Raw genomic sequence first — 21,451 nt, 5'->3', positions numbered from 1 at the left:
CTCGTTCTTTTAGCCAGATACTCTGGTCATTACAGAAGAGTTGAGAATCATGACCATACCTCTTTGGGTTGCTAGTGCCAATGAGGGTGATAGGAGGAACTGCAATTGTCCCCAGAGCCTGTGTGAGGAAGAGCAAGGTGTGGAGTCTTCTTGTGCACTCTCCTCCATAAGCACCCAAACAGTGGCTGGGCACATTGTGACCCTAAAACTTTTCCTCTATTGAAAGAACGAGGACAACTTGTGACAAGCACTCCTCGTTCTTTTTGCTGATACAGACTAACACGGCTACCACTCTGAAACCTTTTTCTCTATTGAGTACATTCTTAACTTTGACAGTAATTAGTTCTGCTGCTGGGTAAATGGGGGTCAGAGGCAATTTTTTTTGTAGTGGTGTATTTATATCACATGGCTATAGATTTGGAGTTACCAACACAACTATCATGCATCCGATGAAGTGGGTATTCACCCACGAAAGCTCATGCGCCAATACATCTGTTAGTCTATAAGGTGCCACAGGACTCTTTGCCGCTTTTACAGATCCAGACTAACACGGCTACCCCTCTGAAGCTTAATTATCATAATAGGTGCCTGCAGGTCATTCCTGCAGCCTCTTACAGAGAGTGAACAGGAGCATAACCTGACTGGCTAACTCACTGCAGTTTTGTTGTAGCTGTGTGTGTCAGTCCCAGGATCTCTCTCTAATGTCCTGGGACGGACACAGATACAACGCTCCACCTTGTCTCTCTAACTCACTGGAGGCAGATTAGTAGCCACCTGTGACTGAGTGCTAAAATCCTAATCACCAGACAAGGATGGCTGGCAATATGCCTGCAGTGATTTGCAAAGAACAGGCTATGGCATACCTACTGTCATTGAAACAAACCAATATAGTTCAGAGAATTTAAAAACGTCTAGGGTGAAGATGGGGATAGTAACATTTGGGGGGGAAGGGAAGAAAAATCCTACTTTATTCAGTAGTCACAGCAAGAGGGAAAAAATGTCAGCAGCGGTGACCTTTCTACGGTATGGCCTACGTTCTCAAAAATGTCTGCCCTTCCACTCTGGGTGCCTAAATTTAAGATATCTTGAGCCAGATGTGATAGGTATCCACAGTTCCCATTAAAGTCAACTGTTTATGGAGGGTCTTGGTACCCCTGCAGAACAGGCCATAGGCATCTCAAATTGGGCCCCCAAATATTGAAGCACCCAAACATAGTGGATTCACTTGAAAATGCCTGCCAAGACATCCTCCTAAGAAGAAAACAAACAGATTGAGGGAATGAGCAGCAAACCCTCAAAACAGGAAATTGATCAACATAACTACAACCAGTTAAATCTGATCATAACGACTCAAAGAACAATTACCATTAACAGGGCAATGGCATGCTTAAAAAGAGTGAAATTAACCCTTACAACGGGTATACTCATCCTCACCATTCAGCAGTGAGATAGAAAGGATGAACATATTTGCAAAATGAAGAGTTGCTCAACATCATTAAGGATTGCAGAAGATTGTAAGACAATACTATTGTCTTACAATCTATTTAACCCTTAAAATGTTTTATTCTTTGGCAATGGTATACAGTGGAAATACTGGTAGTCTCTCTTCTACTGATATAAAAAAAGCAAAATTTTTCTCAATTACTTGTACGTGGAATTCACCCTGACTTATTTATTGCTAGACAAATACTATATTTAAAAAATTAAAAGTGAGAGCATATATGTGTCAATAATTTAAAGTAAAATACATTATTAGGATGTAATCATCAAAACTACTGTTATAAATCCAGGAAATCCAGAGTTAAGGTTAAATTTAAAATAAATCCACACAAGCTACGGTATAGAAATGCTCAGTTAGGGCACCTAAACTGTCTTATTTTTGTCCTATAGTGATGCCATGTAATAAACAATCATATGCAGTGTTATTTATTATTAGAGAATATTATTTCAGACTGAAGAAACTTTCAGTTATTAAGAATAATAGAAAAAAACTACTATTATTCCTATGCATGAGATAAAGGTGAATTTTAACTATATGAAATGTTTGAAGAGTATGTGTGATCTCACTACTGAGATCACTTGAGACTAAAAAGATTTCATACTTAATGCTAAATTTCTTAAAATATTGATTTCTGGCTTAGTGAAGTGAGGTCTTACACTAGTTGGCATTTCTCTGGCTGTCATATGGTGACTTAACACTGCACGAAATTATCTCGAAGTGTACCATGGCCTCACCCACTCCCTCTGCACCTTTCGTAAGGGATGGTGCAGTGTATATACAATTCCTTCTAGCGGTCTCACTGTGGCAGTGAAATGCTGCACCACCCATAGCATAGACCAATTAATTTTTTTAACGTTTCCAGAAAAATATGCAATCATTACATTTGTTTAAATCGGTTACTTCAATTGAACAAAGGAATACCCAGCGTCATACTCTCTTTATACAGTATAGCCATAAAACTGAAAGTAAGGAGTAATGAAACAGCAGATACTAACAAACAAAAGAGTAATTAGCAAATGAATGCTATTGCCTACTCAAGTCAGAGACCATTTAGCTCCAATGATCTGTTCTGCCACCAGAACATCAACCTGTTTTTAAAAAAAAGATTGGCTAATTCAGAATCATAAGAAATGCAAATGAAAGAATGAAAACACTGAGAGCTCTGATCTGGAAACTACAGGAACTTGCAACTACTGAAAACAGATCAGGGGCCTTTTGCGTCAAGTATTTTAACCCCACCATTGAAAAACATACATACTATGCATCAGATTTGATTGACAATACCAAGAGCCTCTTCTGCATTGCTCTGTGTAGTGATTTAAACCTGTGCAAAGTGAGTTCAAAATTCCTTTGAGCTCATTTTGCACAAGTGTAAATGACGATACAAGGCAGATGGCAGGGGAGAATCAGGCTGAACATCTATTGTGTAGAGAAATGGAAGGATTTGCTTGTATGGTATAAGCTAAAAAAACCAGACTTTTCTTTTTAACATAAAATTTGTTGCATTCATTTATTAGGCAAATGGATTATATATTATCTAATCTACATTAGAGAAATTTGCACCAGTGTTAACTACACCTATGTAGACATATTACACAGCTGTGAAGTCGGGCTTCCATTGGTGCAGTTTACTCATATACCCAGATTACAGCCAAGCTATACAGATGTAATTAACACTGGTGCAAATTTCTCTAATATAGACCAGGCCTATGATTTGAATAAGTGCATACAACATTTTTGTTATAAGAAGTATCTCTATCTTCTTGAGCTTATCTTATGAAAGTAAAATCCTTCCACCAAATCTTATACTGACAGAAGAGGGAGGAAAAAACAAATGTAAGAATCACATTGACTGTAATGATCTTGTACATTTTAATACGTGCAGAATAAAAATGTGATTCTCTTGCATATAAATCTAGGTCTATGTCTGCAACTTATTAGTGTAACTGAGCACAGAATTTGCCCCCAAGAGTAGGTAGGCAATTTATTTGTAGAATTCCACTTACTGGTAAGTAACCTAGTTTTCCCACTTCAGTGTTTTCCTGCGGGAATCACCAGTGTGTTTCATCTCTCAAAAAATAATAGTTTGGGAGTTTTATATTTCCATGTAACATTGTACAAAACTGAAGACACAAGAAAAGATGAGGAAATTCTATGTGTAAATACACAGATTGGGAGCATGGCAGTTTTGTTAGGGTTGCATTCAGACTTCCATTTTAAGTCCTACTTTCTACTCAGCTGTAATAATTTTAATTTTGGAAGAAATTATTTGACTGAAAACATGCTATTAATATATGCTAGGAGATCTTGAAAATTACAAACAAACCCTTTCAGGTGGTACTTAATCCAAATTTAGCTATATTAAAATTTTACAACAGTGTCATGTTTCTTTGGCCACTTTTTTCTCAGCACAGGAAATGTTTAAGAACTCCAAATTTCATACTCGTAGGCAGGGCTCTATACACTTGAGCATAGGGTAGTTTTCATAGAAGAGTCATTAAAAAAATTATTAATGAATCTTCATCATTATGGACAGGACCCCTCCAGCCACTTTGAAATTAAAGCTTTAATTGTTGGGTGATTAAAACTTTAATCACTTGATGATTAAAGTTACCATTACTAAGCAATTAGCACTTAAAGTTTTAAGTGCTAACCACTTAACTGCTAAATGCATTTCAAGTGAAGATGTACCATTAAATACATCTGTAAAAACTCCCACGAACATTAAAAGCTATAGAAATACAAAGTTAAGAGTTATATAAACTAGTGGTTCTCAACCTTTTTTGGACCAGGACCCATTTGTAAACATGGATGGTCAGGCCTGACCAGTGAATAGCTTAAGTAGAAAATATGCAACTGTTTTGGCCCCAACATCCTTATTACCCATTACGCAGCATCATCATCCCCTCCTACCTGCTGCTTTGTATACGCAGCCTTAGCCCTGTCATGAACCTTGCAATTGCTGAAACCTCTCCCCCGTTTACTTCCTCACCCATGGTTTGGTGCTCTGTGCATCCTCCCCAGGAGCAGGGTACCAGCCCGCAGCAGAGCGCAGACCCAGAGCCTCCACCTCTGCATCCAGTTCTCTGTGGGGTACTGAGCCCAGCTGTCCCTGAGCTGTCCAACTTTACCAACTTTTCCGGAAAGGCCAAACGTGGTGTGCCAACCCCCCAGCTTCGTAGCAAGCCTTGCTCAGCCCCCAAGAGAGCCCAGTGATTCTGCTAGCATGTGCATGGGCAGTTCCGGCCCCACCACAAGCACCCAGTGTGCAAGGTGAAGTTTGCATGGGCACATGCAGGGTGCTAGAGGGCCAGGTGCAGTGGCTGCAAAGGCGCCCTGCACAGACTCTCCCCTTTACACAGCTCCTGTGGGACTCTAGGCCTTCGGGACTTTGCTTTTCAAGGCAGGAATAATCCCCCTTCCTACCCTGAAGTGCTTACCAGCTGCCCCAGGTCAGGAAGGAGCTGCTTGGGGCCAGCCTCCCTCTCAGGGCTGCTGCAGCCCAAGGCCAGGTGATGAACCCAGAGTGCTGAAAGTTGCCCAGCAGCATTTGGGGGACAGTGCTAGGGCTGGGCAGAAAACCTTGGCAGCTCCTTCTTGCCTGTGCTTGCCTTCCTCGCCTGCAGATTTCCATCTCCTGCTCTCTCACCTGCTTCCCGCCCAGAGTTGCAACATGTCCTCTGACAAGAGCAGTGGTCCGCTTGCAATGCAACTGGGCGCCAGGAGAGGCCACCACGCACATGACAGAAATAGGCGGGTGGGCCAATAGTCCCTGCCACATCCCTTTCTGAGGCAGTCAGCTGCGGGGGCAGGCATGTGAGACCCTGGCTTTCCAGTGCAGTCTTTCCCAGAATTCTTTGTGCGTTGCATTCGATTGGCTAATCGGTGGCACCTGCGTATTCAAATAACTTCATTGGCATGCATAGTGCTTCACTGAATGTTAACACAAGCAGCATCTATTTAAAAAAAATTAAATGAAAAATATGATCTATTTTTAAAGTTTGGTTGCAACCCTTTTATACATTCTTGCGACCCACTTTTGGATCGTGACCCATAGGTTGAGAAACACTGATATAAACCACTGACACCAACCTTAACATCCAGTTCACAGACCATTAAAAGAGGTAGATTCTCCTTGACTAGCAAACATTAAGGCCCCAATTCTGAAAAGACCGACAAGGTGCTTAATGTTATAACTTTGCATCTGGATTTGTTTCTACTTGAAAAATCAATCCAAACTTACATCAAAGTCATAGATTTTAAGGCCAAAAAGGACCATTAGATCATTTAGCCCAGCAGTTCTCATCTGAGGGGGAAAATGCATCCAACTTTCTAGGGTGCATTGGCAAGCCTTCTCACTCATTCACAGGATCACAATGCCACTCATTCCAATTTGGCACAGCTGCCTCGCCGACATGAGGGAGGTGGCGGCTGGGCTAACTTGAGTGAGTGGTATTGTGACCTGGCACAAGGGTTGTAATGCCTGTTCACACTCTTCAATGCTAATATTGAGAAATACTGCCCTGAAAACTTTGTGGCTATTAAGGTATGCACTTTTAAAAGATTTCCTACCCTATTCACAGCTAGACAGCAGTATCAGCAAGACTGATTTATTTAAAGTAGAATCCCTTTTATTGGAATCAACGTTTTAATGACTCCAGTTCCATCTTGATTACATTGAAAAGATGCATTTTATGAGGAGGAGGTGCCTCCTACTAAAATAAATAAATAGGGAGTGGGGTGTGATTCAAAAAAGGCTGAGAACCCCAATCTAGTCTGACCTTCCGTATAACACAGGACACAGAATTGCATCTAGTTATTCCTGTAGTGTAGTTCTTACATGTTTTTTCTCCCTGTCAAGCTTTTTCTTTGAGTTTAATGGGAGTTGTGTATGACCTTTTAAATAATAATATAAATTTGTGCAAAATTTTACTTACAATTCCCACTGAGTTACATAGCAGCTGTGGGCTCTCAGCACCTTTGAAATTCATGTTGCTTTTATTTAGGTGTCTAAACTCAGGCAACCAAAGTTTGAAAATTTTGACCTGGGATAAACAAGTATTATGTGCTTTGCATCATCAAGTTTGATGGTTTATTACATTAATTCCTGTTTTGAGGTAATGGACATATTTATGATCTGGTATCAAGATTAGCTTTGTCTCCAATTATATTTGTCTAGTTAGAGGTAGAATTATTTTGTACCCCAAGGAAAGAAAAGGAAAAAAAAAAAGATAGCCGGATATGCTTATATAGTACCGTGATAGGCAATATGGATACGTTTTAGATAGTCATGAGTGGTTAAAATGTCTTGGATTTTTTTAAAATTAGTTGTACGGAAGGCCAGAACGTTTCTAATCTTTGTAGGAGTTAAAGTTAGGTAATACTGTTTTTGTGTACAATTCTCAAAAGAAACTATGCTATGAATGCTAGGGTTCATTCACACTTTGCAATTATTGTGACGGTTAGGCCTTGTCCACACTAGGATTTAAAAGGTGATGTTAGCCCTTATTTAATATATTTTAAGGGTCTAAGGTAGGGAAGTAGGATTGCCAACTCTGACTGAAGTTATTCTGGGAGATTTCCCCCCCCATACATGAGTCATTTTCTTAAAATATCCTATTAAAATCTACCTGATTGCTTTCAGTAGTCACTGGGAGATTGATGCTGATGCTGGGAGACTCCAGGCCAATCCATGCTGTCTTTAAGGTGTTAAATAGGTCAAGTTAAAGCACAGGGACAGACTAGCTAACACAACATCCCACCTTTAAATCCTAGTCTAGACAAAGACAAAAAGGTAGAGTTAAGGTTGTTTGGATTCGAATGATGGAGACGATGCCTTCTACTTACTATTTACACCCAAATCCTCCACAGCTGTAGACTGATGTCTAAATGCTTGGGAAAGGCAAGGCCTCAGGTATGAAATGGAGTGAATTTATAACCAAGGGTGAGAGGCAGCAGAGTGTTTACAACTATTGATCTACAAAAGGATCCAGAAAAGGAGGAAATAGTAGGGAGGGAGCCAGAGCATCTGCCCTGGCAGGCTGAGCCGTGGGTAGCCACAGGGACGTTTAAAAGGGAAAGACTCCCTCCATCCCGCAGCAGAGAGGGAAACACTGTATGGGACTCAGCGCAGCCGCCGCCCAGAGGCCCAGCCTGGACAGGGACGGCAGCGCCTGGGGCCACCCCTTAGCGCGGTTTGAGGGCGCAGGAAGTGGGGGGGGGGGAAGGCTATGGGGGGCTGAGGGGAGTCGCTCTGCCTTTGGCGGGCGGGGGGTGAACGCGTATGGGGGTTTCACAGGGGCAGCTCCTCAGGTCTACTGAGCCGTGACTCATGAGGTAGGCAAGACACCGCCCCTCCCCGGTTCTCGGGAGTCCCCACCCCTCCCCGCACTCAGGGGTGCTCTGCGGCAGCTTCCCTATCTATCCGTCCTCCAGGCCCCCAGCGTTTGCAAGCAAGGTCCCGTTACCGCTTGTCGCGGGGGCTAGCGGCCCGAGTCAGAACCTGACCCCGCTCCCGGCCGCTGGGCTGCGTATGCGGGCGGTTCCGTGCGGGGGGATTTGAAACAGCCGCTCCAAGGGCCGCGCGGCGGCGGCATCCAATCAGCGGCGGGGATTTTTCGCGCTGGTTCTGGCCGGAGGAGGGGGCGGGGCCGCCGCGCAGGATTCCCGGAGCCGCCGCCGCCGCCGCTGCTGCCGCCGTTACTGCCGCTGCGTCTTCTCGGCTGCTGCCGTTCGCGGGTATCGAGCCACCGCCTCTCTCCTCGCCCGGCTCCTGTGTGAGAGGATGCGCCAGAGCACAGGTCAGCTGGCCGAGCCCGGCCGGTGTCCCTGGGATGGGGGGAGGCCCCGGGCACGCTACCGCAGGCCCCGGCTGGAGGCGGGAGCGGCGGCGAGGTTGCCTTGCTTGCTCGCAGGGATGCTGTGCCCTGGCCCCGTGCGCTGCCGTGGGGAGGGAGGGGGAGCGGCTGGCAGCGGGGGTGGCCCGCGGCGCTGAGGCGAGGAGGGGGGGCCCCCAGCTTCTCCATCACCCAACGGCGTTATGCCCCCGGTCTCCCGATCCTCGGGAGAGCCCAGCTTTCCCCCGCTTAGCCGGCTCTCCCAGCCTCCTCCTGGGCTGAGGGGGAGGCTCCCCCAACCTCCCCGGTCCCTCTCGCTCAGCTCCCGCCTCCGGGTGGCTCTCGGGGCCCCCTGCAAGCACCCCCCGGCTTCCCCCCCCCGTGCCTGCCCATCCTCCCGCCGGAGGCTGCAGCGGGATTACTGGTGTTAGCTGGGCCTCTGATTCTTGGGTGTTGGAGGAGCGGAAAGGGGCAATGCCGAGGCTGGAGTCCCGGCTGTTGCTGCTTCATTCTTTTTCTAGTTACCCCCCACCCTATCTCTTCATCGCTGCTGCAGGAGGCGAGAGAAAATGTGACGGGATGGGGTAAGGCGCCTGTCGGTGTCACCTCCCTTCACAGGGTGAAAATCAATCAGTGCAATATATATGCACGCACACACAAATGGGAGAAAGATCTACTCGAGGCTTTAAAATACTTCGTTAAATGGTGGTGGTGGGTATAAATGTACCCCCCCATTGCACTGACTGTGTGTGGTGTAATCATCTGAGGGCTGCTACTGCTGCCTTCCCTGTGGGTAGAACTAGGATTCCATGGCAGCAGGAGTGAGAGAGTAACTCTGGAAATGTATGGAGGGGGAAGCCATGTTTGATTTATTCCTCCACCAAAGACTGGTGTGATGATCCTTATACTTACCCCTGCTGCGGTTCATTCCGGACCTGTATGGGAGGCGAAGGCGATCCCTATTAGAGACGAGGAAATAAAATGTTACTGCCAAGACTTACATGCTCATTGGCTCAGTCTTTATTAAGTATAAGAGGATAGGTCTCTCGTAATTTGAATTGATACTTGTGTGTTAAAAGGGGCAGTGGAACTTGTATTTCCAAGGCCATAGTTATAGCTCATCCGTTGTGGGTTATAGCTCTGGGAGTGGGGGAGGGAATTCACCACACTTCTTGATTTTATTTATACTTGGTTCTTTCAAAATATGTCTGCTAAAAGGAGGGGCAAATACTATCAAAAGTATAGGAGCAGTAAATAGATATTGTATTAAAACAGATTTAAGGAAAAAAGGGCCATTTGCTAACAGACCAGTTAGACAAACATGAGGCAGGTATAAGGCACTGCCTGTTTCTTGAATATTTTCCTATTGCTTTGTGCATTAAAATTGGTTTATAATTATTCTTAAATTTAAGATTGAATGCTGCCTATGCTGAATAAACAGGGTCTCTTATAAAAGGGAGATTGAGTCTTTTCAAACCTAAGACAGCAGCCCCATAGTGTAAGTTAGCTATGAAGTGTTTGTGTGGATTTTGCAAGATCAGCTTGCTGGTAGTTCATGTATCATTGTTGTGCTTAGTAAAGGTCCCTTAAATGTGGGAAATACTATTAAATCTGATCAAATAAATTTGCTCTTCTTCAGTATCTAAATACTGTTGTAGTGGAATCTTTATAAACTAATTGTTGAAATTATTATTTATTGTGGTAGTGCCTTGGAAACAGAACAAATGTACCTGAATAAACTCTCTAGTACCATTTAATGAAATTATTTGACCTGTTGGATGTGCTTGGTGAATAAAACTGCTTTGGAGCAGTACTAGTCAGTGCTCAAATACGCACTAAAAACTAAAATGTGACTTATGTTGGATTTATGTGCCAGTGTAGAGCCACAAGGAGTGTTGATGAAATTTTTTAGGTGATATTAATTTATAATTAAATAGTCTTCACCTCTTGGGTAGAAATAAGTTATTTCTTGTTAAGAATATGGGAATAAACATTCACTGCCACCATTACACTCTCTTAGAAATATGCAAATATTGACAGGTTAATAAAACATAAATTTATCCAATACCTTAATTAAATGGAAATGTCAAAAAGGTATAAGTACCGTTTTATTTCCAGTAATTGGAGTGTAGGGGAAGTACTAATACTGACAGTTCATAGTAGTTTTTAGAGTTGAAATTAGTCAAATTAAAAATATAACTATATTTAAACTACTCTCAAATAACTAAGAATCCAACAGTAATGATGTTACAGAAAATGAAAAATGATAGTGTTTAATATCTTTACAATCATGTAAAGTTTCTTTGTCTTGGTATCATTTCAAATATCAGAATATTACCTTAAAAATTGTGTTAGGCCTATGAGACTCTGGCTTCTAAGACGTGGGGTTTAATTATTTTAGGCTGGGAACTTAAAAGGGGCTATGATGTATCTTGCTTAAAAGGCTTACTGAGTTCTAAAATTATGCATTCAACAAAACAGTGCAGGCCTGAAAGAGAGAGCTGTTACTATGTCCCATTGTTTGTGGCTCATTCACTTCTCACTTTTGCTTTGAATGTATTGTGTTTCTTTCATGCCACTAGTATTAATATGTGTCTAAATCTAGACCTCAGTCCTGCAATCTGATGTGTGTGGACCCTTGTGCTCAAGTAAAAATACTTTATTGGTACTCCATAGAGGCAAAAGGCTCCACCTGCCTTGGTCGGATTGCTGGAGAGTTGTGTATGCTGTAAATATTATAGCAGCCCTGCCATCTCCAGTCATTTCTTCTTTCTGATGCTTACATAATTGCACAACAGAATTTTAAATTTAAAGTATAAATATTAAAGACTTGCAAACTTATGCAAATTGCAGGCATTTCCTCCACAGAACTCTGTAAAGCATCTGACTTCTTATAGGGAAAAAACTCAAATCCCCAGAAGAGCTGAGCACTGCACTGTGGAACGCTTCTTAGCTGGTGCCAATGTAAGCAATATGCATACCCTGATATTCAAGAAGTCTTTCTAATGGAATAAATTTGGTATTCAATAGAAAATTTGACTGTTGGCGTATTTGTCTAAGCTTTTGTGCCACACTCATCACTGTACTGTCCTGTGCTTATTTAAATCTTTTAACTTCATTACATTTTTGTAAGGAATAACAGGCTAAGACAAATGAGTTGGCTGTGTGGCTTGGTGTATGTTCACCTGCGTAAGAGATCTGAATGTATAGGTGTCTTTTACCTTTTGACCAATGAAGAGTGGACATATTTAGGCAGAATAAAGTGGATAAGCACATCTACTTTTCTAACAAACATCTTATTTTCTTGTCAGTGGAGTGGCTTTGAAGCCTATGTGTGTCCTCACCGAAGAAAGCTTGACATCTCTGCTGTATAGTTGGCGAAGAGAAGGTGAAATATGGCACCCAAGGATGAATGGCCAAATGGGGAGGAGAACCAAATTAAAAATGTACATATCTAGCAAATTGTGAATGGGTGGGTTTCATTTTGTAGTTAAAGTAGAAAATGAATAGTTGGGAGGCCTTTGTGATTGACAACAGAAAGAAAACGGAAGAAAAGTGTATTGAAATGTAAGAAACGCACCTTCAATCCATAGAGATATTGTCAACTTCAAAATCATACTTCTCTCACTTTTTTAACCTATAGTTATTACAAGTAGCACCTAAGATAAAGTATAATTATACAAAAATCAATTATTTTTATTTCAGATTACTTTGTGCATTTGACAAAAATTGAGAAAATAATAAAAATGGGAAAATGTGATAGTAAAAATTTTAAACTACTTTTAATGTTTTATTTGGCTGACTAGATTTCAAGTTGATAGTGACCCTTTTGAAATGAGCATATAGACTTTACCCTATTAACGTAGGGAAACTTAACTTTTTTTTTTTTTTAAGGGGGGCTGTAATATATGTGAAATTTTAAGATAGGATAGGTGGCATGCACTTGCAAACTGAATGCTGGGCTTTGTGTCATGTGTTCCTATTCTATACCCTACATTCTCAAAACAAAAAGGACAGACAGACAAAGTACTGAGATACCCAAGAATTATGGAGTGCAGATGTCTTGCACATCTCAATACCCTGTGCCTGTTGATGATAAATGAATGTGTACAATGTGCATCAGTGTGCTCACCATCAAATATCTTACCTGATAAATGTCAATTTCAATGTTAGGGTTAAGAAATCAGTGTTTCTATAGTGTATATAAAAAGCTATCTCTTACTATGAAGGGAAAAATATAATAAGAGTATCCAATAAAAGAATAAATATTTTAAATATGTTTTCTCTTTGCCATAAACCAATAACTGTTAACTGTATTGGACCAAAAGTAAGTCTTCTGTGGTTGTGTTTTTTAGTGATTAAAAATAACAGAGTTGTATGGGAGTTATTTAGATAGGCCATGCTATAATGGGCCATAACATTGAACGTAAACATTTTAAAGCATCTGCCTGAACATTTCATAGCAGTGTATTCTGTAATTACTTTAACTGGCTAAAAGGTCTGGAAAGGTAACATGTTAGCTTATACGTATTTCAAAGCTTTCTAATGTTGGGCAGAATTCCTTAGCCTTGGAGCACAGTTGACATATAAGCACTGGTGTTTGACATAATTTGAAACTAAGCAATAAACTATATAGGTGGTTAAAAGAGTGTAAATTTACAAGGTTTCCCCAACAGGTTGTTGTCCTGTTTCTATTGTTTTTTCCCCCTACACTTCAACTATCCTTTCTTTAACTTAACATAAGGTGATGTTTGGTACTAAAAATCAATTGAACTTCCACTTCTGTAGCACAGACTGTAGCTATTTGGTGTAATTCCTCCCATTGCAAACATTGGAGGGATGGGAGGAAAGCGAAAAATTATATGCATAGGGAGGTATAAAGCATCAGATGGTGGTCATATTAAAGATACCTAGATAGAAAGCCAAAGGGCTAATTGCCCCCATAACTGATTTTTTTTTAATTTTTTTTTAAACTGCATGCTCTCTCATGGTGCCTACTTAAGAAATAGCTACTAACTGAAAAATACAGAAGTCTTTTCTTAAGTCTGACTATTTAAACTTCTTCATAAAGAACTCTTAATCAGGTTAAAAGGACCTTACATAATGGTCTTAGAATCTATAGCCTGCTTTGTGTGTCTGTAGAAGCTACCTTCAGTTTGTCTGCTGAGTGAAGTCTTTAAAGTAGCCACAAGTTTGATGCCTCTGTTATCTCAACAGAGAAACTGGCCCGCCTCTGAAACTTGCTTCAGTCTGTACCCCTTGTCAAAATTTTTTGTGGCAAGCTTATGTTAAGTATTTACATCTCCAGTCAATAATTAAAAACATACACAACAAATTACAAACTTACACTTGAAAACAATAAACGATGTAGTTTTATTCAACATTCGAAGTACTGAGATCAAGATTCCATTTTTCTTTTGCAACAATTGATAATATCACAAACAGAAAAATGAGCATTATCCTTTTGTCTTCGTCCTGTCTGTGTTTTATAATGAACCAGTGTTCAAGGAATAGAAGATGAGGGCTAAATAAGATCTTTTAAAAAATAATATTTAAAATCAATTTGAAATATTATGGAAAAACTGATGTGATAGAAGAATAAAAGAATTGACTAATAATTTTAAGAATCCTGGTAAACAAAGCAGTACATGCACATAATCTCCTGTCATAGTGTACAGACCCTGAATGATTTACTGCCAGGTTTGTGATAAGTAGTGAACAAATGTTCTTTGAAATGTTATTCGAGTGTGTATTAGTTTGAGGAGCAAAGGTTTGAGATCATGAAACTTGCCACCTTGATGATATACTATTGAAGCACTGTCCACACTGGCATTCAGAAAAGGCTAAATCAGAGTGTTATCTCTATAGAAATGAATGCCCAGGTTATAGTCTCATAATGGAGACAAGAAGCAGCATATAAATCCTTAAGAGATCAAAGCCAGTATGGGCCTTGAGGATCAGTACAGAATATAAGGTTAGAATATGGATCACTACACTGTAAGTTCAAAAGTGGTAGCACCACAAACTTTGAATCAAATACTTTAGAAAAATTACAGCTCTAATTGAAGAATTTCCTATGAGAAATACGGATTGCCAAAAGTTGTGTTTTGGTAGCTTTTATGAGTGAACTGAAAACACATTTTTTTTTTTTTTTTCAACAGGCAAAATACTGCTGAAGAAAAAACTGAGTATGATCAGTATAGTATTTGGGTTTTATAAAGACATAATATAAAATCCCTGTGTAAGCTTCGAGATACTTCATTGTCAAAAGTTGTCAGGCATCACAGATCTTAATCTTACTGGGGTAGGATCTTGAAGCAAGTTCTGAAGAAAACGTTCTCAGTACTTGTTAATGGAAATCAGTTTTACTTTCTAAATTATCCTTTTTGCTGATGATGTAACCCATACTGAAAACAGACTATCTTAATAATGTATTTACAGATTTGCCAAACATTAGGAACAAGAGAGGAACAAAGTGTAGATCCACTACTTAGTGGGGAAGGAGAGCTAATAATGGACAGCACCAAGAAGTGTGAGATGTTCAATGTTCTGCTTCATTCTCTGCTAAAAAGGTGTTAATTGTGTTAACGCAAGGGGAAGGAATGTACGCCAGAATAGGGGAAGAAGGGGTTAAAGAATATTTTGATAAATTAGATGTATTCAAGTCAGCAGAGCCTGACAAAATTCACTCTCAGGTCCTTACAGAACTAGCTGAAACAATCTCAGAACCATTAGTAATTATCTCTGAGAACTTACGGAGGACGGGAGAGGTCCCAGAGGACTGTAGAAGGGCAAACATAGTATCTACTATTTATTTAGGAAGTTTTGACCAGTTTACAAAATCTTGCCATATAAATACCAGAAACAAAGCAATCATTACAACAATTAGCTTTTATTTGAAGAGACATTATAAAGGAATATAGTCAGTGCTTTCTATTTACCAGAGTATTACCATATTACAAAGTGAGCATCATTACAATACGTGTGTTGTTTCTGGTGGCTTTATTAGATAGAGTGAAATCTCTATACACACATTTAACAGACCAGGCATGTACGTAAAATGTTAATATTTAAAAAATAATTGGACAGATGTGCTGGGTTTTTGCAAGTGAATGTACTTTGCCTGAGTATTGAATAAAAGGTAACCATGTATTTATCTGTCCTCTGCCTATTTTGCTGAGTACATAATTAGTATGTTAACTTTTCCATTACAACTTCCTGTAGTGTGTGTGTATTTAATTTTGAACTATTCCTCTATGGTTGGACTGTTTTATTTTCCCTGTGAGAGGCTCTCAGTAGTTGAACAACTCATAGTATCTATCTTGAAAAACAGGAACAAAGAGGACCCAGGGATTTATAGACCAGTCAGCCTAACTTGGGTTCCTGAAAAGGTACTGGAAGAAATGATCAAACAATTAATTTGTAAGTACCTAGAGGATAATAGGCTGAAAAGTAATAGCCAGCATGGATTTGTCAAGAACAAATCATGCTAAATCAACCTAATTTCCTTTAATGATAGGGTTACAGGCCTAGTAGATGTGGGGAATGGAGAGGGGAGAAGCAGTAGGTGGGATAGATCATGATTTTGGTTATGCTTTTGTCACAGTCCCTTATGGCATTCTCATAAGAAAACTAGGGAAATGTGGATTGGAGATGAAATTACTGTAAGGTGGCTGTACAACTGCTTGAAGAACCATACTCAGAATAGTTATCAATAGTTTGCTATCAACTGGAGGCCATATCTAGTGGGATCCTGCAGGGGTCTGTCTTGTCTGGTACAACTGTATTTAGTATTTTCATTAATGACTTGCAATATGGAATGAAGAGTCTGCTTATAAAATTATGGATGATTCCAAGCTGGGAGGGGTTGCTTGCACTTTGCACTTGCACATTCAAAATAACCTTGATAAATTGAAGAATTGATCTGAAATCAACAAGATGAAATTCAGTAAAGAAAATTGCAAAGTACTACACTTGAGAAGAAAAAAGATCAAATGTACAACTACAAAATGGGAAATATCTGGCTCGACAGCAGTACTGCAAAAAAGGATGTGGGGATTATAGTGAATCACATATTGAACATGAGCTAACAATGTGATGCAGTTGTGAAAAAAGGTACTGTCATTTTGGGGTGACAGGCATGTCATATGTAGGACATGAAAGGTAACTGTTCTGCTCTTCTTGGCACTAGTGAGCTCTCAGCTGGAGTTCTGTCCCATTCTGGACACCACACTTGAAGAAGGATATGGGGTATTACAAAGAAAATGGTGATCAGTTGTTCTCTGTGTCCATTTGAATGTAGGACACAAGAAGTTATTGGCTTAATCTGCAGCAAAGGAGACTTAGGCTAGATATTAGGAAATCTTTCTAACTATAAGGGTAGTTAAGTAGTGGAACAGGTTACCTAGGTAGGTGGTGGAATCTTCACCATTGGAGGTTTTTAAGAACAGATTGAACAAACACCTGTCAGGGTGGTCTCAGTGTACTTGGTCCTGGACTATTAGATATCACTTTTCTTATTGGTTAGTAATGAGAGGTAAGTATGTTTGTGAATTTGAGGTACTTGTGTAAAAACCTACTCTGTTCATGTTGACAAGTATTAGAGAGCCCCAGTCAACAGCCTGATGGAAGTTAAGCAATAGTAAAAGAACAAGGGGGATAATCAATTAAATTATTAGAGCAGATTTAAAATTTATAAAAGGAAATGCATACACAATGTATTTGCCATTGGAAATCCCTGGTACAGGATGTTACTGATGGAAAACGCTTAGATTCCAAGAACTAAGCAAATAAAAATGTCATCAGCAGTTGCATAACAAGACATGTATTAGGAGAAGGAGCTGCACCAATAGGATAACTCAGGGGTCCCCAGCGCGGTGCCCGTGGGTGCCAGGGTGTCTGCCAGGGCATTTTTGTGCACCCGCAGGACACGATGCCGCTGAGAAGCGTTGCCGTTTCTTGGTGGCATTTAGGCGGCAGCGCTTCTTGCCACTGCTTCTTCTCGGTGGCGGTATTTCAGCGGTGGGGTACGGGCGCCTGCCGCAGTCTTCTGGGAATAGCAGTATGCTATTCCCACAAGAAATGTTGGAGACCGCTGGGATAACTAATTTGAGATTAAATTTGTCTGTCATCCAGGGACCGGTAGAGGTTTAGCAATATGACAGACACAATACTTGGAGCCCTTCTGAGAGAGTCACCTCATTGAATTCACTAGCGATCTCTAGACAACTGGAGGAGTGTCATTAGTAGGCTATATTATCCAACCCTCCTTTGCTAGAGGAAGGGCCGCTGTCATGTGGTGCTATTGTGGATGCCCAGAAAATAAGGGAAGCTTCAAGTACAGTCTTGAAAAATGTAGCAGATACAGTTATTTTGGGAGGTTATGGTGGGGAGAGAGAGAGGAGACTTCATAGTGTTTATCAGGTGCTGTACCCTAATAAGAAATCCAGTGTAGTTGCTCCCATGTAGCTTTGGGTGGCCAGGAATTAGGGGGGGAAATGGCATGCTGGTGTTGCCACCAGAATGCGATGCTTGGATCCTGCAGGAGATGCCCACATCTTCAGTGTATGCCTTGTTTTGGTATGAGTGTGTGGTCAATTTGAAGTTCCTTTGCTGGGCTGGAAAAGAGTAGTTCTCCTCACTCTCTTCTTGCTGTGTGGCTGTGATTGGGAGGTTCAGCTGTTTCACTATTGGTATTTAGAGTGGAGATGGGGCTCCTCTTTCCTTCCATTGTTTTGTGGTCCGCTCCCTGGATTATGCTGGTACCACTGTTGCTGTCCAAAGTCTTTCCTTTCTTTCCAATATGGAGAATCTGATCAGTTTCAGTCAAGCTTCCTGTTGTTTTGAGCAGCAGGAGTGAAACTTAGAAGACTTTCTTAAGCAAAGTGAGAGAGAACTCTTCTTCCTCATGATTTTGCAGAGATTATATTTAATCTTTCCTATCACACACACTTCCAGTTCCACCCCCAGCAGTGGTTCTTTTGTTGCAATTGGTCAGGAAAACTTTGGGCAAAGTGACATTGATCAGATTTGTGTAATTATCTTTGCTGCACCAGAAAAGCAGTGTTAGTACTTGCAGAAGAACCCCCGCTTGCCATCAGTGCTTATTGATTCTGGGACTTAGTGTGGTCCCTCCTGTCAGTATAAGGAAATTAAGTTTCCAGTTTCTCCTTGCTTTTCATTGTGGGAACAGGTCTTGAGTCTCCTGAGTTAGGAGGAAATCTGAGCGCTCTTTCCCCTTCTCTCTCAGGAAGTATCTTCTTCTTTTTATAGCTTCCTTACTTAAGCATAGCTGTTGTTAGGTTACTGAGACATGTAGCCTAACAGGCCACAGCTGTCAGCTCCTTCTCTCCAAGCTAGGCAGCTCTGGCAGTCACTTAAAAGGCTGTTTTTTCTCTTGTCACATAGAGAAGGGTTTCAGCCCCTTTTTTGTTCAGGCAGGGATAAGCCACATGTAAACCTTATTTCTCTTAAATGAAAATATACTTTCATATTAGGGTTTGAAACTCTGCTCCTTCTTTAAAAACAAAAAATTGGGGCCAGAACTGTATTGCTAGAACTACTTTCAATATTGCTTAGTACATCTTAGCACTTTTGATGAATAGTTACTGTATATGTGCATATATTGGCCATTCAAATCTTTTAAAAAAAGTACTAAAAGATTTAATCTTTCTATGTAAATGCAACTTATAAAGAGAGTTTGGTAAACTTCAGTGTCTTATGCCTTCATAAGATTCAATTATCCCAGTTTTTATTAGGTTTTTTAATATAACCTGGCATTGCATCTCAAATACATTAGTGTTGTATGATTCTGGTTAAGGATGAACTTTAAAATTCTTGCATTTAGGTGCCTATAACTTTCTTAGAACTTAACCCTTTGGACTAAAGTTTCCCATGTTTGTTTTCAGACAAATGGCACATTTCTTTTTTTGGTAAAATTTGTTTTGACTGTCTTATTTATCAGTGTGTGTCATGCTCTTTAAGTTTTTAATGCATTGATTTGCATTTAGATAACTCAGATTATATTTAAAACATCAGTCTTGCATATATTTAGTAGTCAATGGGTCAGATGCTTTTGTTGTGACAGGATAAATTTGGGTTAGAAAGAAATTGGCCAGTCTGGTGGGTTTGTTTGTTTGTTTTGTTTTTTTGGTGTGTGTGCAAAGTAATTTCTATTGAAGTTAGCAGTAATTTTGCCTTTCTAACAATTGGGGAACGAGGTCCTATGTTAAAAATGTCCTGAGCTGCACGCTAGTGCTGTACTGCAAGAAACATGAAAGTCTAAATGTTTCTTTGGCATCATGATTTTATATAGAAGAGAATCTGAACGACCACGTGTCCAGGATATTCAAATTTAGTATTTAGAAGAAGGTCTTATCCCATCCCTAATCCTTTTATTTATACATGAATCATGTATGGATTCATTTAATTCTGATCTGAGAACAAGCACAAATTTTGAATGATTTCAAGATGGACGAAAGAGGAAGAGAGAGAAATCTCTTAGGATTACAAAACTAGCTTCATCTTATGTTTTCCCTCTCAAAAGACTTCCTACAGAAGATCTGCCGTCTGTTGGCTTTTTTCAACTTCAATTGAAAGCCTGATTTGTAGATGATAAAGGTGGTGTTTGTGGATAAATGTTTTTAAAAGTTTATACACATTGATATATTAGAGGGCAGGCAATTTTTGTGCTGTTCATCTTAGAAGTTTTCCTGAAGCTTTTGAGGAAGTTCAAGTGAAGTTTTCTTTTGATAACTTTCTTCCATTTCCTTGATTTGGCAGAAAAACAATCCCACTTGGCAAGCTCATAATTTCAGTGACACAGAAAAAGCATCTCTGAGATTGCTGCCAAGGTGGTAGAAAAAAATAATAAATAATACCATATAAATGCTCTTAACAATCTGGACAGTAAAACACAGGAATGTGTTTTTGACATGCAGAATAACCACATTTGGCACCTGACTTGCTGTCATATAATAGATGCTCAGCTAGTTAATAAAACTATTACAATATACACAAAATAACTTACTCCATGTATGTAGAAACATTCCATTAATTATAAACGGTATATACAAAGCCCTTGCAAGAACATGCATTTGTCCCATTAAAATATCCAGAGACCTGTTTCTCTGTCCAAATCCCACTTAAAACAAACAAAAAATAAAAAAAAATCTCACTTCATTCAAAGAAAATGGTGTGTTCAGATACCAAAAATGGGTTCCTGTGAAAATAAGTATCCATTGTTTTCATACAGCAAACTACTAGGCCCCGGACTTTCCTGTCTTTCCTCCTTGCTGATGTGCTTGGTGGGTCATTGGTCAGTATCATATTAAGGCATTAACTTGAGCTTATTAGCTATTACTGATGTTTGTTTCAACCTCTCCAGTCTTCCTTTTCTACCCTATGCAAAGCACTCCAAGTTAGAGGTTGGGCTTGTAGCTGTGCTTGTACAACATGGTTTTCCAACAGGAGCAGAGTGATGGTAACCCTAATCTCTGTATCATATTATATTCCTTTAACATTGCTCAATCGGGTATCTCTTTCTGACCATCTCATTTCATTTAGTATTGTTACACTCTCATTCATAACCTCTAAGATCACAGCATTCCTGATGTATCTGCTACTGTTGACCCTCTCCTGTCCCTCCTTTTCTTCTTCCTCCAAAATGGATTCTGTGGTCACCTCCCTCAAGTTTTCTTAATTAATTGTTCTTCTCTCCATTATGCACATTGTTCCACTTAACTCCATCCCTGGCTAACACCTTAGATCTTGCTTCATCTATTCCTTAGCTGCTGAAAACCTCTGAATGGAAACTGGACACTAAGCAGATGATTATGTAGTGAATAAAGGCTTTTTCTTTAATTTTCTTCCATTTTTCTAACCAGTCTTTTTCCCACCTCTCCTTTGAGTTCAGGGTTCACACACTTTGCCTCCTGTATGCTATCTTTTGACTTCCTCCTTCTCACCTTTTATCCCTATGTGCTGACTTTCTCAAGGCTTGTCTGCTTGGTGCTATAATGGACACTGCAAAAAAGGGAGGGAAGATTTCTAAAATGCACCCTGAGCTCCCCTCTCCAGAAACCCCCAACAACCTGCAGGGTGGATTGGATTTAAA

The 21,451-nt window shown here is 40.3% G+C and overlaps 1 protein-coding gene across 1 annotated transcript in view; it reads left to right on the top strand.

Annotated features, from left to right (window-relative positions):
• The first annotated feature begins 11,723 nt into the window (after positions 1-11,723).
• NSD2 (nuclear receptor binding SET domain protein 2) overlaps positions 11,724-21,451 on the top strand; it is a 144,986-nt gene continuing 135,258 nt past the window's right edge. Inside the window, 1 exon segment of the mRNA XM_043544808.1 lies at positions 11,724-11,809. The gene's annotated coding sequence lies outside the window, so the exon portion shown is untranslated.

This window comes from Chelonia mydas, chromosome 4 (genome assembly GCF_015237465.2).
Source record: "Chelonia mydas isolate rCheMyd1 chromosome 4, rCheMyd1.pri.v2, whole genome shotgun sequence".
Lineage (NCBI taxonomy): Eukaryota > Metazoa > Chordata > Testudines > Cheloniidae > Chelonia > Chelonia mydas.
The sequence above is the reverse complement of the archived record's forward strand: the minus strand, read 5'-3'. Positions and strand labels throughout refer to the sequence as shown.